The sequence below is a fragment of the Muscardinus avellanarius genome (assembly GCF_963383645.1).
Source record: "Muscardinus avellanarius genome assembly, chromosome: 11".
NCBI lineage: Eukaryota > Metazoa > Chordata > Mammalia > Rodentia > Gliridae > Muscardinus > Muscardinus avellanarius.
The window spans coordinates 82,347,053-82,371,869 of NC_137797.1; the positions used below are offsets into that span (position 1 = coordinate 82,347,053).

General features: G+C 38.1%; 1 pseudogene across 1 annotated transcript; it reads left to right on the forward strand.

The window, feature by feature from the left end:
* The first annotated feature begins 15,710 nt into the window (after positions 1–15,710).
* LOC308269555 (PDZ domain-containing protein 11-like) lies at positions 15,711–20,399 on the forward strand (annotated as a pseudogene). Its single transcript has 2 exons — positions 15,711–15,752; positions 19,934–20,399. The product of its transcript is annotated as a PDZ domain-containing protein 11-like (transcript).
* Positions 20,400–24,817: the final 4,418 nt, after the last annotated feature.

The window sequence follows — 24,817 nt, forward strand, 5'->3', positions numbered from 1 at the left end:
ACACACAATGGAATTCTACTTAGCTATAAAGAAGAACAAAATCATGTTATTTGCACGAAGATGGAAAGACCTGGAGAACTTTATGTTAAGCGAGATACACCAAGCACAGAAAGAGAAGGGACATGTTTTCTCTAATATGCCCAAACTAGGGAGTATTAGGAATACCAGAGAGACTCCAGATAATGGAGGGGAAACCTCAGCAAAGCTAGAATGAAAGGGTAGGGGAGGAAGAAGGCTGAGGTTGATTAATGGAGTAGCTACATTCAAATTTGTGTAAAAGTATGAATATAGCATGGTTAACCTGGACCAATTGTTAGAAGGAGGGAAAGGGGAAGCCCAGGGGAGGAGAGGGCACCAAACACAGTCTGAATGTATACCATTTTTAATATGTTCCACATAAAAATAAAAAATAAATTAAAAAATAAAATAAAAGACCATCCACACAATATACCTATCTTCTGATTTTAGCTCTCTTTTATATTCTACATTATAATTTATAGTGGTACTTTTGCTTTTAGGCTCACACACACACACACACACACACACACAAATAAAATATGATACCAAATGTTCAAAACTTCTCTCCAGTTAAGTCTTTATAAGATACTGTAAAGTTAAACTTGTCATTCTTAAGGTTTTACAGGCTCAGGAACATAAGACACTACAAAGAATGGAGATTCCTACTTCTGTAAGTTCCTGAAAAATCTGAGCCCTTTTCAAAATACTATAGGCAAAAAACTTGTTTCAGCTAAGTTGAAAACAACATACTTTTTTTTTTTTTTTTTTTTAGGTTTTGTGCCACGAAACCTTTTTTCTTTTTCTTTCTTTCTTTCTTTTTTTAGGGTCTAGGGATGGAACCCAGGGGCATTCAACTTCCAAGCTACACCTCCTATTCTATTTTTTATTCTTAATTTTGATACAGGGTCTCACTAAGTTGTAGAGATCCTCACTGAGTAGCTGAGGCTGTCCATGAACCACGATCCTCTCCTCAACCTCCCAAATGCTGGGATTACAAGCATGTGCCACCACACCCAGCTCACAAAAACTTTTAACAATGCTATATATACAGTGACTTTTGTATTTTGCAAATGGGTTGGCTACATGGCCTTGAATTTAAAGTGCTGATAGTTAGATGGCCCAAGGTATAAGGTTATGAAAAAAAAAACATGGCAAGACATGTGGATTATATTAATGTACAGTTTTTCATGTAGATACCCTCTGAAGAACCATGAGTGACTTTAAGCCAAGATCACTAGTCTCCTTCAGTCTTCCAGCTCCAGATGATTATGAAAAAAAAAATGTCGCATGGAGAATTCCTTCTTCCACAGTTGTCTAGATCATCCATCCCCTGAGACTCTAAACTGCAATGCCCTGACAGTGCCCCCTACCCCCTACCAGCTCAAAGCAGTTAGAACAGTCCTTGCCCATTTCCCTAAAAGCCTTTAGGGTCACATCATTAGATGGGGGACATGGCAGTGCAGAGGCCCTAGGAACAGGAAGAGTTAAAGCAGCCATCTACATCTATCTCTTTTTCTGTGAGGTTTGGGGAGTTGTGCAGAAAAGTGATACTGCTGGGCGCCAGGGACTCTGGGCCCTGACCAGCCCACAGATGATCATTCAAATTAAGGACTGAGGCCAGGCGTGGTGGCGCCCACTTGTAATCCCCGCGCTTGGGAGGCAGAGACAGGAGGATTGTGCAGGTTCAAAGCCAGCTGCGCGCGCTGGCTTAGGAGACCCTGTTTCCAAATAAAAATGTAAAAATAGGTCTGGGAGTGTAGCCCGGAGGTAGAAGGGCTTCCAGGAACCCCAGTACCACCAAAACAACAACAACAACAACAACAACAACAACAACAACAAAATTAAGGACTGAAGCTGTGCAAATACCATTGGTCCCCAAAACCCAATTCTGACCAATCCTAAAAGAGCAGATAGAACACCTCAAAAAGGTTTAGAAGCCTACTCTCCAAGGGCTTCAAGGTCATTCTCTTTCCAGGACCCAGTCCTCTATTTTTCCCTAACTTAAAGTAAACTTTCATATTTCTATACCCTTTGTTAGTCCTTGGACTTCATTTGTTGGGCTCCATTGGACAAGAACTTTCATATTAAAGAGGTGACACTCCCATTTCACTAGGATAGTACCTAACAAGGAAGTGTTGTCCCAGTGGAAATGCCAGCAATGGCCCTTGGAAACACAGAATCCCCTTAATAACTGGATCAAAATGAGAAATGCAGACTGAAATATAATCTTGTTTATTATTTAAGCTGTTCTACTGACCCCAGAAGCCCTTCTGTTGAGCCATATTAATAATTATACACTTTTAAAAACACGGTTCACAGTTGTTTCAAAGCTTCCTTATGTTCATCTTTCTGCCATATTAGAAGCTTCAAAATAAACTGCTCTACTTTTTTTTTTTTTTTGCATGTTATACTTGGGATGGAACTCAGGAGCATTCTACCTCTGTGCTATACTCCCAGCCTTATTATGTTTTTTTTTTTTTTGAAACAGGATCTCATTAAGTTTTGGAGGGCCTCAGTAAGTTGCTGAGGATGTCCTTGAGTCAGTGTTCCTCCTGTCTCAGCCTCCCAAGTGCTGGGATTACAAGCATGTGCCACCACACCCAGCTTCTACTTATTAATTAGTGTTCTGTGTTACTAGGGGTTGAACTTGGGGTGGAGGTCTTTCTTTGAGCTACACACCCAGTCCCCAGTCATTTTTATTAATTTTATTTTGAAGCAGGGTCTCACTAAGTTAGAAACATTGGACTTTATCCTGCAATCCCCCTGTCTTAGCTTCCCAAGTACTGAGATTTTAGGTATGTGCCAATGTACCCAGCCTTTTTCTGTTTTTTTTTTTTTTTTTTTAAAGTTTAGGTATAAGAGCCTGAGACGGGAGGATGACAGGTTTGAGGCCAGCCTCAGCAACTTATCAAAACTGTTTTAAAATAACAAATATTAGTGCTGGGGGAATAGCTCAGAGGTAGAATATCCCTGGTTTTAATCTGCAGTATCAAATAAAACAGACAAAGGACAGTAAAACAAGAACACAATAACTTCTTCACTTTGATTTTCCATCAGTTGAGATAGATCATAACTTTTACAAGAAACTTCACTAAACTTAGAATAACTTCAAAAATAACAAAATGCATAGATATTGTGTAACAACATTATTCTTAATTATAAGTACCCTCCTCTATTTCACTTTCTGTCTAAAGAATTTATTATTAAGGAAAACCTTTTGTTTATTGGATAAAGGATTAGGTAGGCTCAATTCTAATTTAACTATGGATCCCTGAAGTCTTGGTAGTGTTTTAAGGAGGTGCTTAATCTTCATAAGAATTACATCAATGTAGAAGACAACATCAAAGGCTATAGTGACCCTTTCCCGTCCTTCCTCTCAAAGTTGGGTAGACTTATTTCAACACTTCCTTAATTACAACAATAACAATTACTTTCCATTCAACTTTGATTTAAGTTCCATTTACCAAATCCTCATCTCTTCTTTGCCTCTCCCTATAACTTCTCTTCCCTTGCTTCTACCATTTAGCCGGCTCTTCATTTCCTGATTTGAAGTGTAATTTTATTCTTCTATAGTTATTGTTTTTATTCACTCTTGTATCTGTTAGTAAAAACATATGCAGACTTCAAAGCCAAATTCAAACATTACTTTCCCATAAATATTACATAAATATCTCCAATCTATTGATTTCTATATTACATCAATCTGTTATGTTTTTATTTGGTTGTGTCACATATAATTATTGGCAAGTTTGTCTAATGCCTTTTTTTAGATAGAAAATTTCTAAGGACTAGGCTTATTTTTTTCATCTTTAGGTCTATGTCTCACAAAAAACTACACTGTGGATGCTTTTTGCTTGTTTTTTGTCGTGTGTATGTGTGTGTGTGTGTGTGTGTGTGTGTGTGTGTGTGTGTGTGTAACTGGGGATGGAACCCAGGAGTTTTTCCACCTCTGGGCTACACTCTAGACCTATTTTATTCTGTATTTGTAAACGGTCACACTAAGTTGCTGAGAGCCTCACTAAGTAGCTAAGGCTGGCTTTGAACCTATGTGATCCTCCTGTCTCAGCCTCTCAAGTGCTGGGATTACAAGCATGCCCCACCATGCCCTGTTGGGTTTTTTTTTTTTTTTTAAGCACAAAAAGGAGCCATAATCAGCATAGCTAAACTGGAAAGAAAAAAGGACCCACTTCTGTCCTTAGCTCTGTCTTTGAGGGGTTGACAATGACTCAGAGGTTTTATAGGAAAGGAATGAGGGCAAGGGTTGGGGAGTGCACAGCTAAAGGCCTTTTACAGCTGCCAAAACAGAGGGTCTTGATCAGGTGTGGCTTCCAGCATCCTTATTTCAGGTTTAATCCTGTGGGGCCTTGTCTATCATAAGAAAGTTGCTATACCTGGAGGATAGCTAGGACTCAGGAGATTAAGATTTGTATTGATCAGACCTTGTTCCTGGAATGTGCGGTGACTCAGAGAAAGGGGATGATGTGGAAGAGAGGCAGATGCCAAGTCTTTAATAGGGCTTTTAACAGTTCATCAGACATTTGCAGGCAGAGTGAAGAGTATAAGTCATTGTTATAATTTCCCTGTTTTGTTTTTGTTTCTATATTTTGTCCATTCCTCAATCTTGAGGTAATAAAGGTACATAGTAAGGCTCCATTTCAAACTTTTTTTTAAAGTCTACCTTGTCTGATATTAGTATAGCGGCCTCTGTTCTCTTTGGGTGATGTAACTTTTTCCCCCATCTTTTCATTTTTAATCTGTTCATGTTTATGGATCAAAAGAAAGTCTCTTGAGCCATGTGTGTTAGCACACATCTGTAATCCCAGTACTTGGGAGGCTGCGACCCAGGACTACAGGTTTGAAGACAGACTCAGCAAGTAGAGACTCAGCAACCAGGGAGATTCTGTTTCAAACAAAAAAATAGAGAGAGCTGGGGGTATAGCTCAGAGGTAGAATGTCCCTGTGTTCAATTCTCAGTACCACAACAAAATAAAATAAAGTCTGGTAGCCATCACATAGTTGAATTGTATACTTTATCCATTCTACCAAATTTCCTCGTTTGGTTGGCTAGCCTAATTCATTTACATTTAAAGTCATCACACTACCTAGATGTTCCACAGACCCTGATGCTTTTTTTTTAAGTCTTTTCTCCGTATTCATCAAACTTGACAACTTCCATCATCCTCTCTTCATGTGTAGTGATTCTTTTCCTTGCTCACATCTGCCTTTCTAACCCTCTAGTGAATTTTTTGTTTCAATTACTGTATTTTCAACTCTATCAGTTTATCTTTAGATTTCCTATCTCTTTATTAATATTTCCATTTTGTTTATACATTGTTTTCCTAACAAAACTTTGAGAATCTTTGAAACAGTTGTTTAAAAGTCTTTGGTATCAGCTGGTCGTGGTGGCACATGCTTGTAATCCCCGTGCTTGGGAGGCTGAGACAGGAGGATCGCACAGGTTCAAAGCCAGCCTCAGCTACTTAGTGAGGTTCTCAGCAACTTAGTGAGACCCTGTTTCCAAATAAAGTAGAAAATATGTCTGGGAGTATAACTCAGAGGTAGAAAAGCCCCTGGGTTCCACCACACACACACACACACACACACACACACACACACACACACATCTTTGGTATCAACCATCTGGTTTTGTTCAGAGACAGTTGTTGATTCTTTCTTTTTTAAAAACTTTAAATGAGCCGGGAGTGGTGGTGTACGCTTGTAAACCCCTCGCTTGGGAGGCAGAGACAGGAGGATTGTGCTGGTTCAAAGCCAGCCTTGCTGGCTTAAGAGACCTGTTTAAAAAAAAAAAAAAAAAAAAAAAAATATATATATATATATATATATGTATGTATGTATATATATGTATATGTATATGTATATGTCTGTCTGTCTGTCTGTCTAGGAGTGTAGCCTATAGTAGAAGGGTTTCCAGGAACCCCAGTACCACCAAAAAAAGAAAAAAAAAACTTTAAATGAATCATGCTTTCCTAGTTCTCTGGATGCCTTCTGATTTTTCTTTAAATTGAACATTTGATTCCAGTACTTAGGAGGCTGAGACAGAAGGAATACAGTTTGGAGACCAGCCTCAAAAACTTAGCAAGGCCCTGTTCCCACCCTCCCCCACAAAGAAAAAAGATTAGAGGATGTAGCTCAGGGGTGGAATTTCCCCAGTACCACAAAAAAACAAACAAAAAAACTGATCACAGGGCCTGGCCTGGTGGTACATGCCTGTAATCCCAGTACTTTGGAGGCTGAGATAGGAAGATCCCAGGTTCAAGACTAGTCTCAGCAACTCAGAGAGACCTTAATTCAAGATAAAAAGTAAAGAAGTCTAGGGGTGTAGCTTGGGGGTAGAATGCCCCTGGGTTCAATCCCCAGCACCAATAATTATAATTAAAATAATAATAGAACGGAATGTTTGAATCTAATAACAAAGCAATTGTGGAAATCAGATTCTCCTGCTTCTGCTGGGGTTGGTATTTCTGTTACTGTTTTTGTTGGTAACTGTTGTTGTTATTGTAGGCTGTGTCTAGCTAAGGATCCGCCTGAAGTGGAAACTTAGGTCTTTTCAGGTCATTTTGAGCCTGCTCCTTTTCCTGGTCATGTGCAGTTACTTTTAAATTTTTGCAAGATGTATAGTTTTTGTTTTGTTTGTTTGAGATTTTTGTTGTTAGTGGTGATACTGGGGATTGACTCTAGGATTGTTCTACCTCTTAATCATATCCCCAGCCCTATTTTATTTTTTATTTTGAGATAGGGTCTTGCTAAATTTCTGAGGCTGGACTCAAATCTGCAATCCTCCTGTCTCAGCCTCCCAAGGACTGTGTCTACAGGCATGTACCAACACACACCTCTGTGCAGTTGTTTTTAAATGTTCTTTAATTGTCATCTAATGTCTGATTCCCAAAGGGGAAAAAGGAGAGAAATTAAGGGGATTAAAATGAGCAGAAGGCCGGGCGTGGTGGCGCACACTTGTAATCCCTGCGCCTGGGAGGCGGAGACAGGAGGATCACGCAGGTTCGAAGCCAGCCACTTGCTCTGGCTTAAGAGACCCTGTTTCCAAATAAAAATATAAAAATAGGTCTGGGAGTGTAGCCCGGAGGTAGAAGGGCTTCCAGGAACCCCAGTACCACCAATAAATAAATAAATAAATAAATAAATAAATAAATAAATAAATAATAAAATGTGCAGAAGTTATTTAAATCCCGTGGAAGTCAATTCAGCCAGTAGGAAGAGGAGGAAGCAGCACGGAGTGTTTACCTAACTCTTGGACCTGTGATCAGAAGCAGCAGCCAGCAATCCAAGCAAAGGTCCCCACTGTGGGGAGAACACAGTCCTTTTTCCCACCTGGGCTTCTGCAAGCTGCACCAATGGCTACTTGCCTGCTGTGAAGCTGGGGTGGCTGATTGGTAGCTGCCACTCCAACAGCTGAGATTGGCCAAAATGAATCACAATTTACCTTCCAACCCTCCCCTGGAAACTGGAGGCCTTCAATAGACTCTTGAGTTCCATCAGGTCATGCACTTGTCTGGATGGAGATACAGAATCCTGTCATCTCGGAATCTTTTAAGATTTGTTTCTTTGAAGAGTAAAAACTGTAAAAACAAAAAAACAAAAAACTTTAAGTGTTTTGTTTGGGATTTTGTTTTGGTTTGGGAGATTTGTTTCTGGTTATGTTTTTAATTCTTCAACTATCTTTTTTGACAAGGAGAGGGTCAAAAGAAGATTTTGATGGTCACAAATATTTACACACAGTTTTGCTTCTAATTCTTGTATCCAGGTATTATATTTCTGAGAGTTTCTACATGAATCTCAGTGTACTCTAAGAAATCATCACTTTCAAGTAAATTTTCAGGTAAATATTTTTGGGTTGATTATCCTATAGTTTCAATCTAGAAACCTTTACAATATAAAAACAATTACGTAATGCAATAGTGTAACTTTTAAAATTGTGCTTTAGTTATTTTCAAAGACAAAGTTAAATGAAAGATAAGAAATAATTTTGCAAATTTTACCAAGTCAAAAGAAAAGGCAACAATTGAGTAGCATAAGATGCAGTGCTTTTGTTCCCATTATCTAGAAAGTTGCCCTACTCTGCACCAAGGCTTATAATTTTACTAGCTAGAATACCTTCATTTTAAAAAATACTTTTGGCCTAAATCAACATTTGAGTTAATTCTTATTTATTTTCACCAGCAGAAACAAAAGATTCATATAATTGCATCAGGTCACAAACATTTTTAGAAAAGCTATCCAAGAGCACAGTAACGTAAATTAAGTTATATATCTAATTTTACTAAGTGGTATCCAAAATCATTACATTATATTAATATTATTAACATCTATAACATTCAGTATAAATAACCAAATTGATTCACATTGTTGTACAAACATAAATTGTAGCTAGACTAACTTACCAATTTAAAATATACCTCATTTTTAGCTCACATGTGACATATTATTTTGATGACAATAATTATACAGAAATTATACAGAAAGAATTAATACATATGCTGTACTAATTTTATTAATCATAATGGCCCTGAAAATGTGGGAGTGAGAAGGAGGTGATTGATTTAGGGAAACAAAGTCACAAAACAATCCCTTTCACACCCCACAAAACTCACCCATCTTCCCACAGGCAATATACTTCATTCCATTCTAATGACTGATACAGGGAAATGGCAAAGGCAGTAAAATAATTTCTACAAGTTTTAGGGTTCCTTTCCCTCACTTTCATAGACCTCATTATAACTACATGTAACCTTAAGGCAAAATAGGTGTCCTTAACCTCACGTCATTTCTCTTTTCCTGATAAACCCACACTGGCTAAGGTCCCATAGAGTTTTTTTTTCTTTTTTCTTTTTTCCTGTTTTAATACATTTTTATTGGTGCATTGTAGTCATACATCTCAATGGGATAAAAAAAAAAAAACCCGTTGAGGTATACATGCACACATCACCCTATCATCCCTTACCCAATCTCTAACTCCTTCCCTCCCCCTCCCTCCTACCCATGCTTGGCTTCCTGATTGACTTTGATATGTTTAAGTACATCATGTGCTTTAAAGAGTTTCCCTTATCCTCCCTCTTATCCCCTCAGATATGTCACCTTCATTGCTCCTCTATAGGGCCCCTTCTTCATCTAGAGTTCCTCCTGTTACCCATTTCTCCCTAATATTTTGCACATTAAAAAAAGCATCTGATTTCTTATTTTTCTGACATTTCACTCTAAATGCCATAATTTTGTTCTACCTTATGACTGGACAAAAAATTCCATTCTGTACATATCCCATAGTTTTGAAATCCACTCATTCATTGAAGGACATCTTGGCTGGTTCCACAGTTTGGCAATGATGAACTGTGCAGCTATGAACATGGTTGTTCATACATTAGTTTGGTATTTTGGTTTTCATTCTTTTTGGTAGATACCCAGAGGTGGTATTGCTGGATCATATGGTAAGTTCATTTTCCTTCTTCTGAGGATATTCTATACTGTTCTCCAAAGTGGATGCACCAACTTGCAATCCCAACAACAATGTATTAAAGTTTCAGAGCAAAGCAATTAGAATCACTCCAGACTTCCCAAACCAAGTTATGAGAGCCAGAAGGGCTTGGAGTAACATATTCCCAATTTTGAAAGAAAACAACTTCCAGCCAAAAATTTCCTACCCAGCAAAACTTTCTATCAAATTAGATGGAGAAATAAGAAGCTTCCATGACAAACAGAAACTGAAGGAATTTATGTCTTCAAAACCAGCGCTAGAGAAAATACTCAAAGAGATTAACTATAAAGAAGAAATAGGTAACACACATCAGAACTAGAGAAACAAGATTTTCCATCCAACAGACAACTAAGATTGGTTATCTGTGGAGATTCATTACTTATGTTAGTCTTTTACCTATCTGTAAAGGGTATTGTTTGCCTTTATTGTTGTTAATTTTTAGGATTTCTAAGTTGGAATATTAATATACCTTCAGATATAGCATTTGGAAATATTTTATCCCATTCTATTAGTAACTGTTAACTCTGTTTACATTGTCTTTGGATATACAATATGTTTTTTTATTTTTTAGGGAGTTTGTATACTCTTCTGTTGCCTGTGCCATTGAAATCATAACCAAGAAATCACTGCCAATTTCAATGTTGTGAGGTTTTATGACCCAGATTTTCTCCCAAAAGTTTATAGTCTTAAGATTTATATTTAGGTCTTTTATCTATTTTGAGTTAATATTTGTATATGGGATTAGGTAAGGGTCCAATTTTATTCTTTTCCATGTAATTATTATTTTTCAACAATATTTAGTTAAAAGATTATTATTCCCACCACCAAATGTTCCTGGAAACCTTGTCAAAAATAACTTGACAATATAGGGAAGAATTTAGCTCTAGGCTTTTATTTAACTCCAATGGTTTATATATCTGCCTTTAGAATAGTACTACACTGTTTCAATTATTGTAGCTTTATATTGTTTGAAATCAGAAAATATATATCTGCTAGCTTTGTTCTTTTTCAAGATCATTTTGGGTACCTAGAGTCCATATTCCATATTAGGAGAGATTTTTTTTCTGAAAAATAAATATATAAATATATGATAGTTTCACCTAAAAAATAAAAAAAATAGATTCTCTGGTAAGAAAGAAATCAAAAAGAAATATTGAAATGTTATCTTTAAGTCATCAAAAGCTTGGTATCAGACAAATGAAACTGTTATGTGAGATTATCATTTTTAATTTTTGATAAATTGCTATAATACTAGATGTCAATCACTAAGCCAAGCATGGGAGGGAGGGATAGGGAGAGAATGGGGTGGGGATCGGGTGGGGGCTGACTGGGCAATGTGTGCATGTATGTCTACAAAAGTATGTATCCCACTATGATGTATGAATACAGTGCACCAATTAAAAAAAATTAAATGGGAAAAAAATAAAAAATAAATTACTGAGTAAAAAAAAAAAAAAAAATGTTTCTATTTCTTCACATTTATTCCCACTAACTGAAAACCTGAAAGCCAGAAGGTGAACAACTTTGACTGGATTATCCACTCACAACCAATTTTTTTTTTAAATAGAGGTCACTTGGATCTGGAAATCTGGTAAGAGATTAGGTGAGTCAGCAGCAGCTTCTATTGCTCCCTGGCCACATCATTGAAGAAACCCATTGCCTTTTGCTGTGAAGCAGGCTCCAGTTCCAGGCCTGCTGCGCAACAGGCTCTAAGCCTGGCCTCACTGGCTCCAGACCCGGCCCTGTGCATCAGGCTCAGGACCCGGCCCGGTGGCTCCAGACCCAACCTCACCACCTGGCAGGCTCTGGTTCCTGTCACTGTGGGCATGACGTTTACAGAGTTTCCCATTTTTTCCTCCATGTATATTTTAGTAGGAGAAAACAGCATGTGTCATTTGAAGAAGTTGAGAGCCCAATTCTCTAACAGCAATGGATTTTATCTCCCCCCTGAAAGCAGAGGCTCACAGCCTCACCACAGAGAGCAAAATCCGCTGCTCCAAGCACACCCTGACCCTCAGCGCAGCTCAGAGGAGCTCAGTGGCCATGAACTGAAGTCTCCCAGTACACCCGGCACAGCAAATCGGCCTAACAATATGGGCAGGGCTCCTTTTGATTTGCCCTGGACATTTTTTTTTCTTACATAGTGTGTTGTCTAGAATTCCTGCACATGTGTGGCAAGACAGTCTACTTTTGGGGAGATATTTTAAAAAATTCAAGGTGGATTGGATTGGATCTGTCTGCCTCTCCCTAATACTAGCCACTGCAGCTACCACCATTTTGGTTTGTCTCTGCAAAACTTGTTCTTACATAATATGTTGTTCAGAGTTCTTGAGCATGTGGGGCAGGAACAGTCTACTTTTGGAGAGATTTCTTCAAAAATTCAAGGTAGATTTGGTTGGATCTGTCTGCCTCTCCTGAATACTGGCCGCTGCTGCCGCCTTCTTGGTCTTTCCTAGAGTATGTTGTTGTTAAGTATTCCTGTGCATGTGTGGCAGGAGATATTCCTCCAAAAATCTCTTTTCTTGCAGTGGCAGGCACTGCGCTACAGTCTTGCCTCTAATTCCACCATTTTAGACTTTCTCTCCTATATTTCAGATAGGAAGTCATGACTGGAAATGTTTCTGTGTGTTGTCCCAATCAGCTATTAAATCAAAATCTGTTGTCCAGGGTTTCTCAGGGGGATGCATATCCTATTTGGCAGCTACTAACCATCACCACTGCAGCCGTGGTTGCCACTGTAGCTGCAACTGAAGCTGCTGCCATCTTCCTCCCTCTTCGATATTTTTTAATTAAAGAAAACAGTATACCAGTATTGGGAATGGCCTGGGAAGATTTGAGAAAGCTCTGATTATTAATATATTTCAAAAATTGGTTAAGGGACTTGGTTTCTGCCGAAAAAAAGCAGGCAACTATTCCAATGTAAGTTAACCTAGCTAAAAGTAACTAGCAAGTCTAATGGAGAAGGGAACTAGGACTTCCTCATCCTCATTCTAAAAACAGGTTTACATAATTGGATAATCTACCTAGGATGGGAAGAGGGGATTGACCTTCGATCTTCATGACAGGAGACACCTTGGCAGGGAGGAACCTTACAGGAACTTTACTATGTCAGAATTACATGAGCAAGATGGAGGTCATGTGTATAAAAAGTCGGTTCTGTGCCTTGTATTTTGGTGATTTCATTAGAAGAGGCTATAACTATCTTCTGTATTTCTATCTTTTAATAAACTTCTTTAAATCTTCAGCAAGAGTCTGGGCTATTGCATATCTATCTTCAGCTCAGGGCAAGAACCCGTGGTTTTTCTGATTTTTGTGTTTTTTTGTGTTTGGGGGGAAATTATTCCCGGGGGTCTAACAAAGGTCCCTGGGGACAGTTTCCCCCAAATGGTAACCCTCACCTCCAAACTGTAACAACAGTAGTGTCTTTTGCAGGAGTTGGGGGCCCAAATATTTAGTAGCAATGTATTTTATCTCCCTGCCAAGAGCAGAGACCCACAGCTTCAGCAAGGAGAGCAGGTTCTGCTGCTACGAGCACACCCAGCCCCAGTGCTGCGCAGAGGAGCGAGGCAGCCAGGAGCGCCCTGGCTCCCTGGACTTGAGTTACCGGATGACCTGACTATGTGGGGCTTTATCTGACATAGTATATTGTCCAGAGTTCCTGAGCATGAGGGGCAGGCACCGTCTACTTTCGGGGAAATTTCCTCAAAATTTCAGGGTGGATTAGAATGAATCTACCTGCCTCTCCCCAATACTAGCCGTTGTCACTGCCACCACCATCTTGGCCCTCCTCCAATACTTGTATTTGTATTTCATCTTATGTAATTGTATTATTACCTCTATAATTTTATTATTACCTCTATAATTATTTTATATATAATTTATTAATTTATACATAATTTATTATTTTATTTATTGTTTTATTATTTAAATTATTTTTATATAATTTATTATTAACTCTATAATGTAATTTTATTATTACCTCTATAATTTTATTATTACCTCTATAATTATGCCTGAAAGTTTTATATAAATCTTATCACTTTCTCTCTATACTCATGAAAGGAACTTTGCAATATAAACAATAAATGATACTTTTGTGTGGATGCAGAAAGTACTCTGAAACATTAAGATTTATGATAGTATGTCCTTCCTATCTTGGGACTCAATAATTTAGTTCCTTGACTTAATTCAGCAAAGGCTTTTGTAAACGAACTAACCTGATTTTAGAATCAACACCTAAGATTTCAACCAGCTCATATTTCTTTACTAGATGTAAATTATGAGCAAATCATTTTTATAGTGAAAATATCAGATTCAATGTCATGAATGTTATTTAGTAACAGAGAATTGAATCTAGGGGTCAAACTTCAGCCATGTTATCTCTATATATTTGGATAAGTATTTCCTTAATATTGTTCTCCTTTTATCTTCTATTATAGAAATTCAACTAAATAAAATAATGGTTCTCAAAACAAAATTTAAGACTATTTGTAAAACCTGTTCTAAGTTTTAAAATATAGCAAAAAATTACATTAATCTGGGCATAGTGGCACATGTCTATAATCCTAGTACTTGGGAGCTAAGACAAGAAAATTGCAGGTTAAGACCAGTCTCAGCAATTTGACAAGACCATCAGCAACTCAGTGAAACCTGTTTCAAAATGAAAAGCACTGGGAATGTAGCTCAATGGTAGAATGCCCCTGGGTTCAATCTCTAGAAAAAGAAAAGTTACATAATTTTTATTATTACTATTATTACTTTGGTACTGGGAATTGAACTGGAAATCCTACTGTCTCAGCCTCCCAAGTGCTGGGATTGTAGGTGTTCGCCACTACAGCTGTCTTTTGTTGTTGTTGTTGTTATTATTATTATTAATAATAATATTATTATTATTGTCTTATCATTGATGTGCTCTGAAAATAATGCTGTCAGTAAAAATTGTCTATTTTTTATTAATATCCCAGAACAAAAACTGATCCTTTTAAGAATGTGTCATATTGATGCAACATTTTGCCCTGAATAATTATAGTAGGTATAATTACATCTGAGAACATGCAACTCACATTGAGTTTACAGAATACAAATTATTGCAAAAGTACCTAAAATAAATACACTGCAATCCAGATGTGGTAGTGCATACCAGTAACTGGAAGGCTCATAAATAACACCAAAACTCAGATTTTTTGCTTGGTGAAGGTCACAATAGAGATGGTTAATGAAAACTTAAAGTGTAATGATCATGACTCAAATATAAATGTTAGTCACTGATATTTACTAGTTTGCTCTATTGAGCACTGGAAGGTTCCTTAACAAAAAGTTCCCATTTAATAAGTCATATTATGAACAAAAGACAATATGACAATCTTTTCCTTTGTTTTTCAAATTTTAAAAAATACTACTTCTGGCTTTTTTATTTATTATTTATTCATTTGAGATTGAATCCAGGGGAATTCTACCTCTGGGCTACCTCTATCCTAGCCCTATTTTACTTTCATTTTGAAAGCGAGCCTTACTAGGTTGATGAGAATCTCACTACTTGCTGAGGCTGTCCTTAAACCTGCGATTCTCCTGTCTCAGCCTCCCAAGCACTGGAATTATAGGTATGTGCCATTATGCCCCTCTGGCTTTTTTTTTTTTTTTTTTTTGGTGGGTCTGGGGATGGAACTCAGAGGCATTTGACCTCCGAGCTACACTCGCTGCCCAATTTTTTATTCTTTATTTTGAAACAGGGTCTCAATGAGTTGCGGAGGGCCTCACTAGGTAGCTGAGGCTGTCTGCGAACCATGATCCACCGGTCTCAGCCTCCCAAATGCTGGGATTACAAACGTGTGCCACCATGCCTGGCTGCCCAGCTGGCTTTTTAAAAAAGAAACACACACACACACACACACACACACACACACACACACACACACATTGATGTATAGGGAATAATTTTAAAATTGTCTGCTGTGAAATGTTGTAATGACTGGAAAGTTTGTTTCTCATTGTTTGTTTCTTCATTTTATATGGGAGATTAAACTCAGGGACATTTTACCTCCAATCCATACTCCCAGCCCTTTTTATTTTATTTTGAAACAAAGTCTTAGAAACTATCATTGAGCATGCAATCCTCCCCTCTCTGCCTCCCAAGAACTGGGATTGGAGGTGTGTGCCACCACAGATGACTACTCGTGGTAGTCCCAACATGTTTGAGTTCAACAGAATTGTTCAAGCACTGGAGCAGCAAGTTTGCTGCTGTGATAGGAAGATCCACTAAAACAATGAATCCTCCCTTTTTGCAGGAAGACATCTCTTGTATTCTGGGCTTTATGACCCTGAACTCTTCTTATCAGCCATTTTTGTCTTTTTACTTAAAAATATCGATTTATTTATTTTTTTAATACTGGACATTGAACCCAGGAGTATTCAACCTCCAAACTATACCCCAGCCCTATATTTTTATTCTTTATTTTGAAACATGGTCCCACTAAGTTGCCGAGAACCTCACTAAGTAGCTGAGACTGGTCATGAATCTGTGATCCTCCTGTCTCAGCTTCCCAAGTACTGGGATTATAAGTGTGTGCCACCATGTGTGGCATATCTATTGGATTTTTGGGTAAAACATTACATTAAATTTTACTTTTGGTGGAGTGTGGTGGTGCATACTTCTAATCCTAGCATTTGGGAGTCTGAGACAGGAGGATAGCAGTTCATGGACAGCCTCAGCTACTTAGTGAGGCCCCTTGCAACTCAGTGAGACACTGTTTCAAAATAAAGAATAAAAAATAGCTTGGAGGCAGAATGCCTCTGGGTTCATCCCCAGTACTGCAACAACAACAACAAAAAAAAATTGCTTGTACTACTTACTAAATAAGCTACATCAATAAAAAAGGCAAAGTGCTGCATATTAAAATTTTTGCTCCAATGTTAAAGAACTCTAACAAATGAATAAAGGGAGTACATTTTATCTACTTTATCATTATCTACTTTATTTTTATATATAGAAATGGAATACATTAATTAATAATAAAATAATATAAAATATAATAATATAAATTAATAAAATTTCACCCTAGTGCCGGGTGTGGTGGCACACACTTGTAATCCCCGCTCTTGGGAGGGTGAGACAGGAGGATCGCGCAGGTTCGAAGCCAGCCTCAGCTACTTAGTGAGGCTCTCAGCAACTTAGTTAGACCCTGTTTCCAAATAAAATATAAAATGGGTCTGAGAGTATAGCCCAGAGGTGGAAAGCCTCTGGGTTCCACCCCTAGTGCCATAAAAAAAAAAAAGTCACCCTAGCAAAATAAAGAATGAAAAAAATAGTCATTTCTTAAAAATGCCAAAGAAGTAGTTACTTGACATGTCAAGGCTTCCATGTCAATTTTCAATATTTTCACCTTCAAGACGCCAAATTAAGCTGGGCATGGTAACACACACTTGTAATCCCAGCATTTAGGAGGCTGAGACAAAAGGATCACGGTGTGAGGACACCCTCCGCTACTTAGTGAGGCCCTTTGCAACTCATTGCTCAATGAGACCCTGTTTCAAAAAAAAAGAACAAAAAATAGGGCTGGGTGTGGAGCTCAGAGGTAAGTGCTCCTGGGCATTTACCCAGTACTGAAAAAAAAATTAAATATCTTTGATTAAACTGACTAAAAATCAACAAATTTCAGTGGATGTTCTTCATCTTAGCGGGCATTAGATAGCGTGGATGGAATAGATGGCTGGCGTTATTACTATAAGATTACACACCTCAGTGCGCCCCCTTCAACTATAGAGAATAGTCTGAAGGAGTAAACCTGCATCAATTTGAGTTCTTAGTCACAATGAAACTCTCTCTCTTTCTCTTTCTCTCTCTCTCTCTCTCTCTCTCTCTCTCTCTCTCTCTCTCTCTCTCTCTCTCTCTCTCTCTCTCTCTCTCTCTCTCTCTCTCTCTCTCTCTCTCTCTCTCTCTCTCTGTATGTGGTGCTAAATAATGTGCAATATATATGTATATTGAGCCCAAAGGCATTACTCCACATCTGAGATACGCTCACAGACTTTTTTTATTTATTTTATTTCAAAACTGGGTCTCACTAAGTTGCTGAGGCTGACCTTGAACCCAGTGGTCTTCCTGTCTCTGTTTCCCACGTACTAGGATCTCTAGGCCTGTGCTACCATGCCCCAGCTAAGTCCATGTTAGCTTTTTTTTTTTTTTTTTTTTGGTACTTTGGAGACATTCTTTCTCCAAGCTATATGCCCCCTTCACCCTTTTTATTTTTATTTTTTGAAACAAGGTCTTTCTAAGTTGCTGAGGCTTTTCCTCAAACCTGATATCCTATTATCTCAGCCTCCCAAATACTGAGATTACAGATGTATGCCACTAAGTCCAGCTTCATTCTATCTAATTTAAGTCACAAAAAACTATATCAACAGATATTAGAAATTGCACAGAATCTTTATGATGTTCAGAAAGATAGGTTTGTAACCAATGCAGCCAGCGCAAATTCCAAATCACTCCAGCAAGAGCCCATTGCTCTTCTGCTGATCACAGATATCCCAGCTCACATCACTGACCTTTGACCCCGGACAGCATAAACTCTGCTGCTATCCCTGAGGACCATATGCTCCTAAAATGACCTTCACTAGAAAATATATTTTAAAGCCAGATGTGATGGTGCATACCTGTACTCCTAGTACTTGAGAAGCTGAGGCAGGAGGATCACAGGTTCAAGGCCAGCTTCAGCAAGTTAGCTAGACCTTGTTTCAAAATAAGAAGCAAAAAAAAAAAAACCCTGGGGACATAGCTCAGAGGTGGAACACCCCAGGGTTTAATCTCCAGTACCAAAAAGAAAAAAAAAATGAAAGAAAATGTATCTTATATGTACCTTCCTCTTAATAGTATTCTCTTACAACTAAGTCTCCTGAGGATGTATGTGATTGGAAGGGCCATGATTCCTTGGCTGTGGCCTAGATGCCTTTGAAATAGATGTCAAAAGACAGTAAAGTCAAAACATGAGAAATTCCTCTAACCTATTATGGATCTCTCCAGCTTCCCCTCACTGATGACACTTATTTCCCTTTCATTCAATATATTTCTTGGTAATACTAGGTGTTCAATCAAATGTAAATATCTAAATTAAACCAAGAGGACATAGCAAGCATAAACCAACCAATAGCAAGCAAAGAGATAGAAAAAGAAATAAAAATAAAAGAAAAGCCCAGGCCCTGACAGGTTTCCAGCTGAATTAAACACAACCTTCAGTGAAGAATTAATCCCAACATTTCACAACTTGTTCCAGGAAATAAAAAAAGATGGAATTTCCCCAAATTCCTTTTATGAGGCCAGTATCACATTAATACCAAAACCAAATAAAGATGCCTCAAGAAAATTACAGACCAATATCCTTTATGAACATAGATGCAAAAATTCTAAGCAAAATACTAGCTATACACATTCAAAACTATATTGAGAGAATTATACACCATGACCAAGTTGGTTTCATGCCAGAAAAGCAAGGCTGGTTCAACATATGCAAGTCAATACATGTTATTCACCACATAAATAGAACTGAAAACAAAAACCACATTACCATATCAATCGATGCTGAAAAAGCATTTGACAAAATCCAACCCCCATTCATGTTAAAACACTTCAGAAAATTGGAATGGAAGGAAAGTATTTCAAAATCTTTAAGGCAACATACAATAAACCCAAAGCCAACATCATATTGAATGGGGAAAAACTGCAAGAATTTCCTCTAAAATCAGGAACAAGACAAGGATGCCTACTATCACCACTCCTTTTCAATATAGTTCTCAAGATTCTTGCCACAGCAATAATCAAAGGTTATTCTTGTTTGCAGGTCATATGATCCTTTATTGAGAAGAACCAAAGAACTCAACCAAAAGACTACTAGAGCTAATGAACCAATTCATCAAAGTTGGAGGATACAAAATCAATCTAAAGAAATAAGTGGCTTTTCTATATGCCAACAATGAATCTACAATGAAAAAAATAAAGAAAACAATTTTATTCACGATAACCTCAAAACCAATAAAATACCTAGGAATAAATCTAACCAAAGATGTAAAAGACCCCTACAATGAAAACTATAAAAAATTAAAGAAGGAAATTGAAGAAGAACTTGGAAGATGGAAAGATTTCCCTTGCTCATGGATAAGCAGAATAAATATCATCAAAACGGCCATTCTGCCAAAAGTGATCTACAGATTCAATGCAATCCCGATTAAAATACCAATGACATTCTTCATAGACCTAGAAAAATCAGTCATGAATTTTATATGGAGAAAGCAAAGACCCAGAATATTCAAAGCAATCCTCAGCAATAAGAACCATGCAGGAGGCATCACAATCCTGGACTTTAAATTATACTATAAAGCAATAGTATTTAAAAAACAGCATAGTGAGGCTGAATTGGCTGTGAGCCAAGCCCAGGGTTGCTGAGGCCTACCTGCTGGGCCTTGCCCGAGAAGGACAGCCGAATTCCTTATGATGACTATCCAGTGGTTTTCCTGCCTGCCTATAAGAATCCCCCAGCGTGGATTCCTCCACATGAGAGAGTATACCACCAGAATACAACAATGAGTTGACTCAGTTTCTTCCCCAATTGTTACACTGAAAAATCCTCCTGGAGCTCAGTTGGGATTTAACATCCGAGGAGGAAAGGCCTCCCAGCTAGGCATCTTCATTCCCAAGGTAATTCCTGACTCAGATGCATATCGAGCAGGACTTCAAGAAGACGACCAAGTTCTAGCTGTGAATGATGTCGATTTTCAAGATATTGAGCACAGCAAGGCTGTTGAGATCCTGAAGACAGCTCATGAAATCAGCATGCATGTGTGTTTCTTTCCCTACAATTACCATTGCCAAAAAGAGAGAACTGTGCACTAGAAAGTTGCAGCCTATGAACCTCTGTGTAGAATCTGCCAGGACAAGCTTAGATTAGAAATTCTAATCTCAGCCCCTCCCTGGCATAGTGGGGTGGGGAGGATGGGGAGAAGCTGCCTAACCAAGTTCACTATCCAATCTGTACTGTATTTTTAGTTCCTAGTTTCTTAGGTAAGTTCATTCCATGAAAGGAAGGGATGATGATGTCTAGGTATTGATGGAGGACATGGACGAAGCCTGAGGAATGGAAGGTTCCAAAAGAGTTAAAGGAGATTCTATGAAAGGTCGAATTCTCCAAAACTCTGGGTGTGACCATTGTCTTTCCAGAATTTGCCCCCTAAGACCCACCTGCAAGGTCAAGGGGCTGATCTTAATCACAAGGCCAGGGAGATGACCTTAATCATAAGATCTGGGGCTGATCTTAATCACAAGACCTGTGATGTCACAGGTCTTCCTTTTGTCTTGCTTATGATTGGTGATTTACATGTCTTTCACTTAATGTCTCACTATTGTTCTTTGGTGTTTACAATTTTCTACTAGAAATTTCACTGGTAAAGGGTATAAGATTTTGGTTTTAGAGAATAAACTTTGTCAGTTGCTCATCAGGCAATTGTCCATGCGTTCATTTCAGGGGACTTGTTCATCAGGCAATTACATTTCAGTATGGCTGCTCATCAGGTAGCTGTTGTTTTCACTTCAGGACAGTTGCTCATCAGGCAACTGTCCGGTGTTCAGGGCAGCTGCCCATTAGGTAGCTGTTCGGTTTCCCCTCTCAGGTCTCTCCCTCCCAAGTCCCGGAGAAGAATCTCCACAGGTATAACCTAGCATATGTGGAGAACCCAGCTCCAAAAGGTAACTGATATTTATTAGATATCATGGGCTAGGTGCTTTAACACATCTTATTTAAATTAGAGAAATCAATAGAAAAAACAATCTTGGGGACCTTCATCTGATTTGCCTGGCCATCATATACCATCCTGGTACTATAAGAAGTCTCATCCACTTTGGGGACTCTGATGAAAGACTGTTTTTTCCCCTTCCTCTTCCTATACTTTCCCTCCAAAAGTTAAAACACTATACTGAATAAAATGTTATTACTTTTGAGAAGAAAAAAAAAACACAGCATAGTATTGGCACAACAATAGGTATACTGACCAGTGGAACAGAATAGAAGACAAAGAAACAAACCCACACACCTATAGTCAATTGATCTTTGACAAAGGGGCTAAACTCATAAGCTAGAAAAAAGACAGCCTTTTCAACAAATGGTGCTGGGAGAACTGGCTATCCATTTGTAGAAAGATGGAACTAAATCCTTACTCTCATTCTGCACAGGAATCAACTCAAGATGGATCAAAGACATAGAAATTAGACCAGAAACTGTAAAGTTATTAGAGGAGGGCTCAACATTACAACAAAAGTTTGGATCCTAGCTGAATGTGGTGGTTGAGACATGAGGATCACAGGTTCACGGCCAGCCTCAGTTACTTAGTGAGGTTCTTCACAACTTAGCAAGACCCTGTTTTGAAATAAAGAATAAAAAATAGGGGTGGGAGCATAGCCCTGAGGTAGAACACTTTCAGGTTCAATCCTTAGTACCACAAGAAGAAGAGGAAGAGGAAGAAGAAGAGGAAGAGGAGGAGGAGGAGGAAGAAGAAGAAGAAGAAGAAGAAGAAGAAGAAGAAGAAGAAGAAGAAGAAGAAGAAGAAGAAGGAGGAGGAGGAGGAGGAGAAGAAATAGCAGTAGTAGTAGTAGTTTGGGTCCTAGAGGGCCAAAAGAGGCCCTACAACTTTCTTATCAGTAACATTTGAAAATGGATCAGTGTACTTTAGCATTTAATTGCTAAAATGTTCTCCTAGTGGCTTATTAAGATTAATAATAGCTGGGAATGGTGATGCATGCCTATAATCCCAGTATTTGGAATGCTGATACAGGAGAATTGCAGGTTTGAGGTCAGCCTTAGCAACTTAGTGAGACCTAAGTGAGCAACTTAGCAAGATCCAGTTTCAAAATAAAATAAAAAAAATAAAAAGGACTGGCAAGTGTATCTCAAAGGTAGACTGCCCTTAGCTTCAGTCTCCAGTACCAAAATAATAATAATAATAATAATAATAATAATAACAACAACAACAATAATAATAATAATAATACCACCTTTGTACCACAGAGCAAGTAATTGGTTTATTTAGGTTCCATTAGTAAAACAGTAAGAATCTGGGGAGTCTCAATACATTGATCTTAAACTTTAGTAACTATGAAATTTCTATCCACTACAATTGCAATTAGAAACAGAATATTTATTCCTCTATAAAATAGATTAATGGAGCTCTGTGCCTCAGTTCAAGTATCCCAAAGAATCTAAGGGTAGCCAGAGGACAAACTGTACTATTTGGTGTCCTCATCGTTTTTCTCCATCCTTAAATCTCAGAGAGTTTCCTCTTACCACTGGAAGCCTCCAGTACCCTTTCAGGTATCTCTCCCCAAATCATAAATATACCTCAGCAGCCGGGCATGGTAGCACATGCCTTTAATCCTAGTATTTAAGAGGCTGAGTTAGGAGGATTGCAGGTTCAAGGCCAGTCTCAACAACCCAGTGAGACCCTCAGCACCGTAGCAAGACCCCATTTCAAAATAAAAAGGGCTGATACAAAAAAAATTTAAAAACCCTGAAAAAAAAAGTGCTGGTGGTATAGCTCAGAGCTGGAATGCCCGTGGGTTTAATTCCCAGCACAGAATACAATACATTTCAGGAGAAGATCTATTCTATGTGTTCATACTATGGTGGTGACTTTCTAATTATTTTGATCATATCCTTTCATAAAGAATACATTTTAGGCTAAGAATGTGGCTGGGTTCTAGCTGTAGACACACACACACACACACACACACACACACACACACACACGCACACTTCACCTCAGAGCCCAGTCCACATCTATTTCTGAAATTAAAGGATCATAAAATAATACTTTACCTTACTAAGACAGATGAACTCAGACATTTTCTATTCTACTACCACTTAATTTATTTTATATTTAAGCCAAGAAACAATAAATTGATTTTTACAAATTTGTAGCTTAAAAAACACTGGCCACTGATCACATAAATTCTTGATAAAATTAGTGTTCCCCTTTTTATTTATATTTTTACTTTAGCAATAGATAGAAATGCATCTGTAAATATGAGATTTTACACATCAATACATTATTATAAAGGTTTTGAGAGGGGCAGGAATTCCAGCCAATATTTTCCTTTGCATGCTCTATTTTTCATATTGTTTTTAGTTAAAAAACTAATACATTTTCTAACCATAAACCTAGGAAAATACCAAGCTACAAAATTATAAAACAAGGTTCACCATAATCTTACTACTCAAAGACAACCACTATATACAGTTTGCTTTTATTTTTCTAGGTTTTGGTTATGAGTTTATTTACTATATAATAATAATAAACGTAATATACTATATAAATGTAAATTTACTATATAATAATATAAATGTAATAAAATCAGTAGCATGCATTTTATTTTATTTTTTATTTATTTATTTATTTTTTTGGTGGTACCGGGGTTCCTGGAAGCCCTTCTTCCTCCGGGCTACACTCCCAGACCTATTTTATATTTTTGAAACAGGGTCTCTTACGCCAGCACGGCTGGCTTTGAACCTGTGCGATCCTCCTGTCTCCGCCTCCCAAGCGCGGGGATTACAAGCGTGCGCCACCACGCCCGGCAGTAGCATGCATTTTAAAAGTAATATATAACATGTCTTCATGGTACTATGATTTGACTGCCACACCCAAAGTTAATGTGCTGGCAACATAGCCGGGATGCAACAGTGCCGGGAGGAGGGGCCTAATAGGCAAGCAGAGGATTAGTGTTATTATCACAGAACTGGCTTAGTTATAAACCTAAGTTCAGGCCCCATTTGCACTCTCTTCCCTTCTCTGGCCCTTCTGCTTTCCACCATGGGATGATGCGACTAGAAGACCCTCATGCGATGCAGGGCCCTCATGATGGGACTCCCCAGTCTTCAGAACTAGAATAAATAAATTGCCTTATAAATTACCCAGCCTGTGATATTCTACTATAGCAAAACAAAACAGACTCAGACACATGGTAATAATGATGTTAACATTGTGATCCCAGTACTAGAGAGGCTGAGACAGAAGGATCACAGGCCAGCCTTAGCAACTTAGTGAGATGCTCAGCAATTTAGTGAGACCCTGTTTCAAAATGAAACATAAAAAGAGCTAGGACTGTAGCTCAGACATAGAATGTCCCTGGGTTTAATCCCTAGTAGGTAGGCTTCATATTTCAGAACAAATAGGACATTTGTTACATCTGAAATGTGACTAGTAACTGAATCTCAAATGCATTCCTATAAGGTAAGAAAAAAATGTGAGAAGCCACAAATCCTTCCT